General features: G+C 49.5%; 1 long non-coding RNA gene across 1 annotated transcript; it reads right to left on the bottom strand.

The window, feature by feature from the left end:
- Positions 1-3,787: 3,787 nt before the first annotated feature.
- LOC134477233 (uncharacterized) lies at positions 3,788-9,363 on the bottom strand. Its single transcript, XR_010049136.1, has 3 exons — positions 9,104-9,363; positions 7,813-7,918; positions 3,788-6,647 (listed from the first exon to the last, which is right to left on the bottom strand). It is a non-coding gene; the product is annotated as an uncharacterized LOC134477233 (long non-coding RNA).
- Positions 9,364-9,961: the final 598 nt, after the last annotated feature.

Genomic DNA, 9,961 nt, shown 5'->3' with positions numbered 1-9,961 from the left:
CTCAGATGTGGCCCCTGTCCTGGGCAAACTGTCCAGAGTTCACCTCTGAACCTCTGCAGAGCTGGCAGAGTCTTGGAGGCAGGGGCCACCATCCTTCTACGACCTTACAGGACAGGGACTACCAGCCCTGTGGCTCCAACCCAGACACAATATTTCTAATTATTTTTCTGGTAATTTCAGCAAGTTACCATTGCTGCCTTGATGATAGCTGCCTTCATGAGCAACTGTGCACTGCCGGGGAAGTCCCGGGGGTGCCGGGCTGCTTCCCGACAGGAAGTGTTCTGCCACATTTTATTTCCTCTCTGAAATATTTCTGTTCCAAGATCCTGAAAGAGAAGACAGGGGGCATATATCAGCTCCTAGAGAAATGCCATGTCTCCAGAACCCGAACTGTGTGAGTCTAGGGCCTCTGATCTCTGAGGGCTACTTCTTCAGAGGGCTCTGGGATGGCACTGGGCATGGGGCCATGAGCACAGAGGGGCAGGCTCAGAGGCCAGCAGCCAGCAGGTTGGCTGACTTTGGTGGCACACACAATATTCTCTCTCTCTCTCATTCTCTCTCTCTCTCTCTCTCTCTCTCTCTCTCTCTCTCTCTCTCTCTCTGTATATGTATGCGTGTGTGTGTGTGGTGCTGGGGATTGAATATAGGACCTTTGAACTGAACTACGTCCTCTGCCCTTTTTATTTTCATTAAGTTTTCCAAGTTAGGCTCAGATATGTGACCTTCCTGCCTCAGCCTTCCAGAAGACTGGGATCACAAGCACGCACCATTGCAACCTGCTCATAGTATCATCTATAACCTGTCCCGGCTGCTGCTCAGAAGCAGGTGCAGTTATTTTGATTTCCCATGAGAAGCTGATGAAGCCAGAACTTGAAAGATTTTCTGGCTTGCTGAGCCGGGACTGAACCAGCATCCCTGCTTTAATTACCAGCCTCTGTTTGCAGGCTGTGCACACCCATTTCCTGTGGGGCATGAGGATGCTTCCGGCAAGGTGGCCCGTATAAGGACCTCCTTGCAAGGTGACAGTGCAAACCAGAAGCTCCCTGCCGGACAGGAGCAGGGATGGTGTTTGACTTCTTGTTTTCTGTTTTGCAATCTTGATTTGCTTGGAAGGAGCCCTTGATAAGGACCCCCGATGGTTCACAACGTGACTCAGTTTTACAGTTTAAGTGGAGTTTGGCCTGCATCCCTCAAGGTGTAGATGGTTCTGTAAGTGACATTTACCATACACTAGAGAAGCACAGAGGGCCCTGAGATGGGTGCCGTGCCCAAAGGCCCTCCTCTTTGATGGCCTCATACCCTGCTGTGTGCAACCAGCCGCTGAGGCTGTGGGTGACATGGTCTGATCAGAAAATGGGACTCACTGATGTCACGACACTGCAGAAGCTCCTGGACCTGTGGGCCTTGAAGTAACAATGGCACACGAGGCTTCACATTACCTCTCTGGGCAGGCTAGGTCCTCACGTCCATGTGGAAAAGGGATGCTGTTCGTTAGTCAGTGATCGGCAGGGGACAGAGCCACCAGCACAACCCCACATGCTAGGGACAAGAGTGTCTGGACCCAATGTCTAGCTCCTGCTCCCCTGTCAATGAAGCGCCCCCTCTCCAGCAATAGCAGGGCAGTGGGCTAAGCTGCTCAGTTGGACATCAACTCTTCTCACCTGTCTCCTGTGGAACATGGTCAAGCAGATCAAAAGAAGAGCCACCGATGCAAATTCAAAGCCAGCCGTGTCTCCCTTTCCTCTCCTTCCTTGCTGTGGGATCATGGGTGTGATGGCTGGAGCCCCAGAGCCATTTTGGTGCTCAGAGGAAGGACGTTGGACTCATCATGGGACATCTGTGCCAGTGCCCCAGAGCATCTGGGGGAGATCATTTCCACACTGCTATGTATGCCTTGTTATGTAAAAGTCAAACACACAGTAGACAGAGAGCTGCAGTACCAGTAGCAGGAGACGAAGCCATCCCAAGCCAGCCAGGCAGGCAGCTAGGCCCTTGGGCTCCCTCGATGTCTGGCTGATCTCTCTGGAAATCTGGATGCTCAGCATTGCTAGTCTCGCCAAGGTCAGGAAGAGAGGAGGTGTGGCAGGTGGATTTTCAAATTTTTGGTACTGGAAATTGAACCCAGGGCCTTCACACTGAGCTACATCCTCAGTCCTTGTTAAAATTTTTATTGAAATAGGTTTTGCTAAATCTCTGTTTCCCAGGCTAGGCTGGAATTTAGGATCCTCCTCCCTCAGTCTCCTGAGTAGTTGGGACTACAGTCACGCACCACTGGGCAGGCCTGGCTTGGATAAGTGGTTTCTTAGCCTGGCACCTTGTGCGATTTGGGAATGTGGTTTCTGGGGAACTGGGAGGGAGGACAGCCTGGGGACTTTCAGTGGCAGACACTCAACATCAGAACTGTGAGGTCACCAGAAAGAATACAGTGAGGCACCTTCATTTTACAGATGAGGAAACAGCAGGGGTGCATGAGGGCTGGTCCCTGGTGACTCGTGAGTGTGTGTGTGTGTGTGTGTGTGTGTGTGTGTGTGTGCGCGCATGTCATGTGTGCATGAGTGTGTGTGTGCATGTGTGTGTACATGTATGAGTGTGCATGCCTCTGTACACACACACAGTGAGTGAGAGAGAGAGATAGAGAGAAAGTGAGAGTGTGTGTATGTGTGTGTGTGTGTGTGTATGTGTATGTGTATGTGTATGTGTGGTGCATCTCTCCCTTCTGCAGGCTCTGTACTTGTCATGCCAGGGTTAGACCACTCCTGTGAAAGGACTCAGACCTCACACTCACATTCCTATCTGTCCTGTATCCTCCAAGCTCTGTCCTTGGATAAAATATGATCCTATTGTTATCAGCATTGATTGTTTTCATACAAACAAGGAACAAAATCCAGGTACAAGCTTGTTGTGGCAGCGCATGCCTGTATTCCTACCACTCTGGAGGCTGAGACAGGAGGATTGAAGGCAGTCTGGGCTACACAAGTAAGTGCAAGGCCAGCCTGCACTGTATAGTGAGATCTCATCTCAGGCAAAACAAAACAAATCCAAACCCAGTTGCAATGAAATGACCGTGGGCCAGAAGGGGTGATGATGGAGAAGGAAGGTGCTTTAAAACAGACGAAAAAATTATCAAATGTGGACAATCATACCCGGAAGGGAAGCATTTTCCCTCTCTCCATCCTTGGTGGAGAGGACTTCGCTGAGTGTGCACCTCTGGTGCCATGGCTGGGACATCTGTGTCCATGGTTAAGAACCCACCAGGCTATGGTTGTCTGTGTCCAATGGTGCTGCTGTTTAAGGAGCAGGCACAGAGGAGGGAGAGGAGCCCTGGCAGCACTGGAAGTGGCCCATTTACATGGCAGTGAGGACGACGCTGTGGAAGGTGGGGTAGGTGCTAGGGCAGTGACCAAGATGAGACAACCAGGTCAGCAGGGCTGAGGGTAGCTCTTGACTGACGGCCAGCTGGACTGGGGCTCAAGCACATTCTGACCCAGTTTGGGGGAGACCTAGATGGGGAAGCATCTAGCAGGGAATTGATCCAGGGGTCAGGCCGTGCACCAAGCAGAGCCAGGACAGCAGGTGGGGAGAGGGGGGAGTAATAGATACTCACAGGAGGGACAGAGGCGCCATGCAGGCCCTGGACATTGCAGCTGAAATGGACTGCAGCAGGGAGCCAGAAGTGTCAGACTGTGGAATCCCAGACCAGCAGAATCATCTCTTATTCACTGATGCCAGGGCGGGTTTTGTGATCTTGGTGACCAACAGTAGAAATTATAACATAACATGTTGCAAAGTACACTCAAGTGACATCTTATTTTTCCTTCCTAAAATTCGCAAAGCAACCTCTGTTGTGTTATTTTACGTGGTGGTTGCAATGATCTCCCCAGGGCAACATTTCTGTCTTTCTGAGAAGCCGGAGACCCCGGGCAGTGACTCAATGTTCCCAAACAGCTGGTGAGGGACTTAAGTTCCTGACCAGCTCCTGCAGTCATAAGTCCTGTGTTCTCTGCGCTGTATGTCCCCCCAGGGGCCCGGGTGCAACATCAAGGAGGCCTGAGTCTCAGGTGGGTGGCAGCAGTCAAGGGAAAGGTAGCCACACCACCTCTCTGTCCTTGAGGTAGCTATGAGGGGATAGAGGTGTGAAAATGTTTATTACTCTTCTCATCGCTGAGGCAAAATATCCCACACCCAAGGTTGGGGGGGAAAGGTTGATTCAGCTCTCAGTTTGTGGAGGTTTCAGTCCATCGCCTTTGGCTGGCTCAAGTCAGGGTGGTGCAGAAGGGCGCCTCAGAGCAGAGACAGCCCACAGCAAACAGAAGACAGCAAAGCAGTGAAGTCCCAAGTTGAAAGCGAGCAGCAGTAGTCCTCTTTGCATCCCTGATATTCTATCCTAAGAGCAGGTAGTACTCACACGCAGGTGAGCTTCCCATTATCCATTGCCAGAATAACACCAAACCAATCAGGGAACTGATTCAGTCATCACACACTCTTGATCCCATGCCACACACTCTAGATCATCCACCTCTAAAAACTGTCAGCTGTGACCACATGAGGCTTTGAGTATAACCAGGAACCAGCAGCAGGTACCGCAGCATAGGCAGAAGATTATAAATTAAAGAGCAAACCTGGGAGTCATGAATGGTCCTTGGTTAGAGCCTGCATTGCACCTTTAATCTTCTAAAAAAAAGCCTCTCATGACCACCATGTGGGGCCCCAGAGCAGAATGACAAGTGGGTAGGTATCTTCTACACATCAGCTATGCCACTGCATTCTGAAACTAAGTTTAACAAAGCAGTCTGTGTTCTTAACAACCTCAGTTTGCAAGCTATTCAAGCCAGAGTTTTCAAAACCTCTGTATAAAGATAATGACCCCTGATAGTAATGAGAGTGTCTTCATGTATACAAAGCACCCAGCAAAATGTCTGTTGTGATGTAGATCATGGGTAAAGTGTAGATAAAAATAATAACATTAGTTAAGTAATAGTGCCAGATGCAAAGAAGCATAAGTTTAGCACATCACACAATTATTACTGTCCCTAAAAGAAAAGCAGAAAAGATAAAAAAAATGTAAGAAAAAGAACAAATAACTTTTGAGAATAATACACGAGATGATTTTTCAACCATGTTCAAAGTTTCATCAGAATAGAGATATGGTCCTCTTACATATTCTGATGTCCAGCTTTTCAAAAGCATTGGATAAAGTTCCATTGAATAAACAAGCAGAGTAAACCAGCAGTTATGGCCAGTGGGTTGCTTTGAGAGGGGAAACTTTAGATGGTGAGGCTGTCGTTAAATAAGGGTTGGACACATAACATTCATCCATCCATCTATCCATTCATCTGTTTACCCCATCTACACTATCAGCTACTGATAGTTTGCCTTACTAGCTGCTCTTCAGAATTTAAGGGGTTACAGGCCCACATGAATTTTACCCATATACCCATCTATACTTGTAAATACTTATAGACTCACCTTTCCATCTCTCCATCCATCCATCTGCCTATTCATCCATCTACCCACACATCCACCTACTTACCTGTCCATCTACCCATTCATCCACCTCATCTATCTACCTATCCATCTGCCTCCTCTGATCCATTTAGCTTGCATTCATCTGCCTTCCATTTGTCCACCCATCCATCTATCCATTTATCACTCATCCATCCACTCCATCTCTCTATCCATCCATCCATCCACCCATCTATACTGCATCTATTTACCTTACATCCATCTACCCATTCATCCATCCATCCATCTATCCACCCATCTATTCATCCATCCATCTATCCACTCCTCTTTCCACCCCATCTATGATCCACTCATCTGATGTTCACTGGACACCTGCCTGTGCCTCACAGTGCACTCAATGCTGGAGAGTACACCAGCAGTCCTGGCCCTTTACATTTCCTTTGTAATCTTGTAGGCAAAAATCCACCATGATACACATAAACTTCTGTTTCCTCTTTCCTGTAGAGGTAGTTCTTATACTTTACCCTAACAGCAACTACCTTTCAAATTCCCAAAGTGCATGCAATTCTTAGGCTACAGTTTTACCTATGTTACATTAATTTATATAATTGTTTTTCAATATTCCTGAGCTGAAGGATGTTTATGATGTTCTTCTCATTATTAAAAGACTTTTACCAATTCCTAATTGCTTCCTGATTGCTCTATCCGTCACTCTTAGATCATTTCCTTGAAGGCACTTCAAGTTATAAAGCTTGAATTTTATCATGCAGGTTAATAATCTTTCTTCATTTCATTTTGACACATCCAAGAAAAATTTTTTCAGCCATCATGGATCAAAACTGCTCATTCTAATGCAGAATAAATGATAGAAGTGGAGGGCATGGAGTAGTTGCCGGATGCAGTCAATTTATGATATAATTGAGAGTGTGGAGAAACGTGTGCCTGTACTGGAATGGCACAGATTTCAGCACAGTCTGTGTTTGAAATGTTCCATGGCACTGTGATCAGAGCAGAGTCCCATGTGCGCCGTGAGGAGCAGTTGCTGTTATGATGGAGCCCAGGGGCTGCAGGAGGATTGATGCCAGCCTTTCTCTGTCTACTCCCTGCTGTGAGGATCTGCTGAGACCAAAAGGAAGTAGAGAAACAGAGTTTCCTGATGCAGGAAGCCCTGCTTCTGGGGCCATCTGGAAAAGAGATTGGGGATAGATAACCTCAAGGTGAAGATCATGAAGAATGAGGTGAGGAGATGGCTCTTCCCAGGTGCATAAGAGCCAACTGAGCAATGCTCTGAGAAGCTCTGGGGCTGGGGGCATCAGTGTGACCTTCTTGGAGGGAAGGCAGCTCAGTCACTACCAAGGGGGCACTGCTAAGGGTTAGAGGTTGACCAGAAGGCTCTTTGAAGTAGAGGCTGTGCCCAAAGAGGAATTTATGTGACAGCTGTCAGAAAGAAGGGTAATAAGTGTCCAGCCTTTAGTGGGCTGTGGGGAGGGAGTGGGTAGTCCCTGAACATCTCTTCTGTCTACAATATTTTTTGTTATACTGGGAATTGAACCCAGAGCCATTGCATTGAGCTACATCTCCAGCCCTCTTTTATTTTTAGATAGCATCTCCCTAAGTCATTAAGTTGCCCAGGCTAGTCTTGAATTTGTGATTCTCTTGCCTCAGTATCCCAGAGATCTAGGATAATAGATGTGCACCCACCATGCCTGGCCCAGCCACTCAACAATAAATCAACACAATGACAAGAACCATGGTCCCTGGACCCACATCTACCTCCAGCCTTTGCTCCCAGGCTCACCTGTGTCTCTGGAAAGATATCTCTACCTATCCTGGCTCTGGTCTACTTTCTTGTTCTTGCTTTTCTTTGGCCCAGGCTGCTCCCTGTCTCCATGGTGACTTGGTCATTGCTCTTCCAAGATACACAGTGACCCCAGGAGCTGACCACAGTAGTGGGTATACAGGGTGAGCTGTACAGGACAGGAACATGCTGGTTTCTTAGTGGTCCATGCACCATGGGACTTTCATGAATTGTCAGAGTACTGGTCCTCCTGGGTTCAGGTCCTGCCTGTCCTCATGCTGTGCTCAGTCCCTGGAGGATGGTGCCCTCAGTGTCTCTGCACCCACCTTCCTAGCTGATTGGTCCCTGCATCCTGGTGCTCAGCTTCTGGACCTCCCTTAGTGAGCATCCCCAAGGCTCATCCTTTCCAGAACACTTTGCACTCTGAATCCACAGCTGTCCCTCTTATGCAACCACAAGAGTCAGTGCCTCTCTTCTTCCTGCCCTCCTGCCCACCTTCCATCTCTTTCCAGACAATGTGGCTTTATTGCCCTTTGTCTCACCAAACCTACCTTTCTGTCCCCTGGTCAGCTTGCTCTGGCCAGAGCTGAGGACAGCACTGAGATAACAAGTGGTCCCTGTTCAGCCTCCATCTGCTGGTCCTCTCATATTCAGTCACTATGGGGTTATCAAAAAAATTTAGTGTTCAAAATGAAAACCTTGTGCTATCATCCCAGTCCCCAGAGTCGTCCACACTATGCCTTAAGATGTCCCAGTTTCCAGGGCTTCTTTACTCACTCCTGGACCACCTGGCATCTTTTCTATCACAGCCTGTCACCTGTCCAAGCTGCTAAGCTATCAGGGAACTGAGCCCTCTCCCCTCTGTGACCCATAGCATCCCACCCTTCACATGCCAGCCTCCCTATGGTCTCTTTCTTGGAATGTGTTCCTTTCCAGTGTGATCTGGTCATGCTTCACATGCTCTTGGGTCTGCATTAGATGATTTAATTAAAACCTGACATTCTCGTCCTCCCAGAAGGTTTCTGAGGGTCCAGACAGTTCAGACACAGCACTGAATATGTTTTGGATAGATGAGTGGATAGAAGAACCCATATCTGGACCCCGTCAAGATTTACATCCCAGGTCTGCACTTCTCAGGACTGATGCTAGCTTTGGTTAGTCTTCCATGCATTGGGAGGGCTCAGAGTCTCACAGCCCAGCACCTGTTTGAGTGTGTGATGAAGTCAGGAATAGGACAGAGCACAAAGGATGGGAACTCAGGACAACCACAGGAGCCACCAGGCAAGGAAGTAGAGACCAGCAGACAATATGACTGTATGGGGCTTCTTGAATCCCCCAAGTTCACATGTCGACAGCCCTTCCCCAGTATTCTTGAATGTCAATTGAATGTCAATGTATTTTGAAAAAACCCTTTACAGAGGTCCTCCGGCTGAAACTGCCTTAGGAAGGTATATCCAGGCTGCAGGAGCAGCAGCTGTTTCCAGCAGCCCTGCAGCCCTGCCCAAGACCTGCTGCAAGCTCTGAGCTCTGTGCTCCAGGCCTTAGCAGAGGTACCCCTGGAAGCCTCAGGAATGCTTTAGACAGAACATCCATCGGCACCAAGGGGCTTGTGTCACCTGCAGCTGCACCCACCCCAAGCCTCCCAGGCTGCCTGGCTCAGTGGCTGGTTTTCCTGACCCTCTCTATAGATGCTGATGCTGTGGTTCTGGCCTCCTCCAAGTGGCCCTGCAGGCCCTACCGGCTGGCTTCTCCCTCCTCATTCTCTCTGGAAATGTCGGCTGCGGAAACAGAGCAGCCAGACATGCACTCTGCTCACACAGAAATCTTCTGACTCAGCATTACCCGCTGACTCTGGCAGAGCCCCAGGGACGAGGAGGGCAAGGGCTGGACAGGCCGCGCTGGCTCCGGGGGATGGCTGGTGACCCATGGAGAGCTGCTCGCTGCCCTTCCCTCCTGTAGGTCTGCGGGTGATGAGCGGGTGCAGCCAACCCAGCCTCTTAGAGAGGATGCGGGGGTGGGCACTTCAGTTAATCACCAATTGGAACTGGGCTGCTGTTCCTATGGTGATTGCACACTGATCCCCATGCCCTCGGCGCTTACCTCCTCCCATCCACTGCAACCTCCATTAAACAGAAACAAAAGATTAATATGGCAGAAGCCATTTAATGAACTCGCGCTGGCAGTGGCTGGTAGCTTTTTCCTGGAACCATGACGAAGAGGCCTCTCCGCCTCTTCCAGTAGAGCACAGAGCTGCTGGCATCTCATCTCACCCGCCGGCCGACATCAGTGGTGCAGAGGTGCTCTGAGTTTGGGGGAAACCCCTTTCCTTTTCCTCCACGCAGCGGAAATCATTTATCTCCCCATGCCAGGAAGGGAGGGAGTAGGATATCAGAGGAATGTGGACTCAATGCAGGGGGAGGAGAGAATGCCAAAGGGGCTGGGCAGGGACTGGAGCTGTGTGAGGCTTCTCTCCCTCCATGCCCTGAGCCCTGTGGCTGCCCTATGGGCCATGGGAGGCACCCACTCTGCTCCTCTGCCTTTCACGAGCCTCTTTGCTCTCTCAGGAATATTTTCTCCTCATTGTGTTTGGCCTCCCTGCTCAGGAAGCCCCTGCAGGGCCAGTGTAGGCTGAAGCCCTCCCTACAGGGGCCTTGGATGCTGCTCAGGGTGCTGTTCTCAGCCTCAGGTGGATCCCTGCAG

Source organism: Cavia porcellus, unplaced genomic scaffold (assembly GCF_034190915.1).
Source record: "Cavia porcellus strain 051 isolate PalLab524CR breed Dunkin Hartley unplaced genomic scaffold, mCavPor4.1 scaffold_8, whole genome shotgun sequence".
Taxonomy (NCBI): Eukaryota; Metazoa; Chordata; class Mammalia; order Rodentia; family Caviidae; genus Cavia; species Cavia porcellus.
This window is presented reverse-complemented; position numbering and strand designations above follow the sequence as displayed.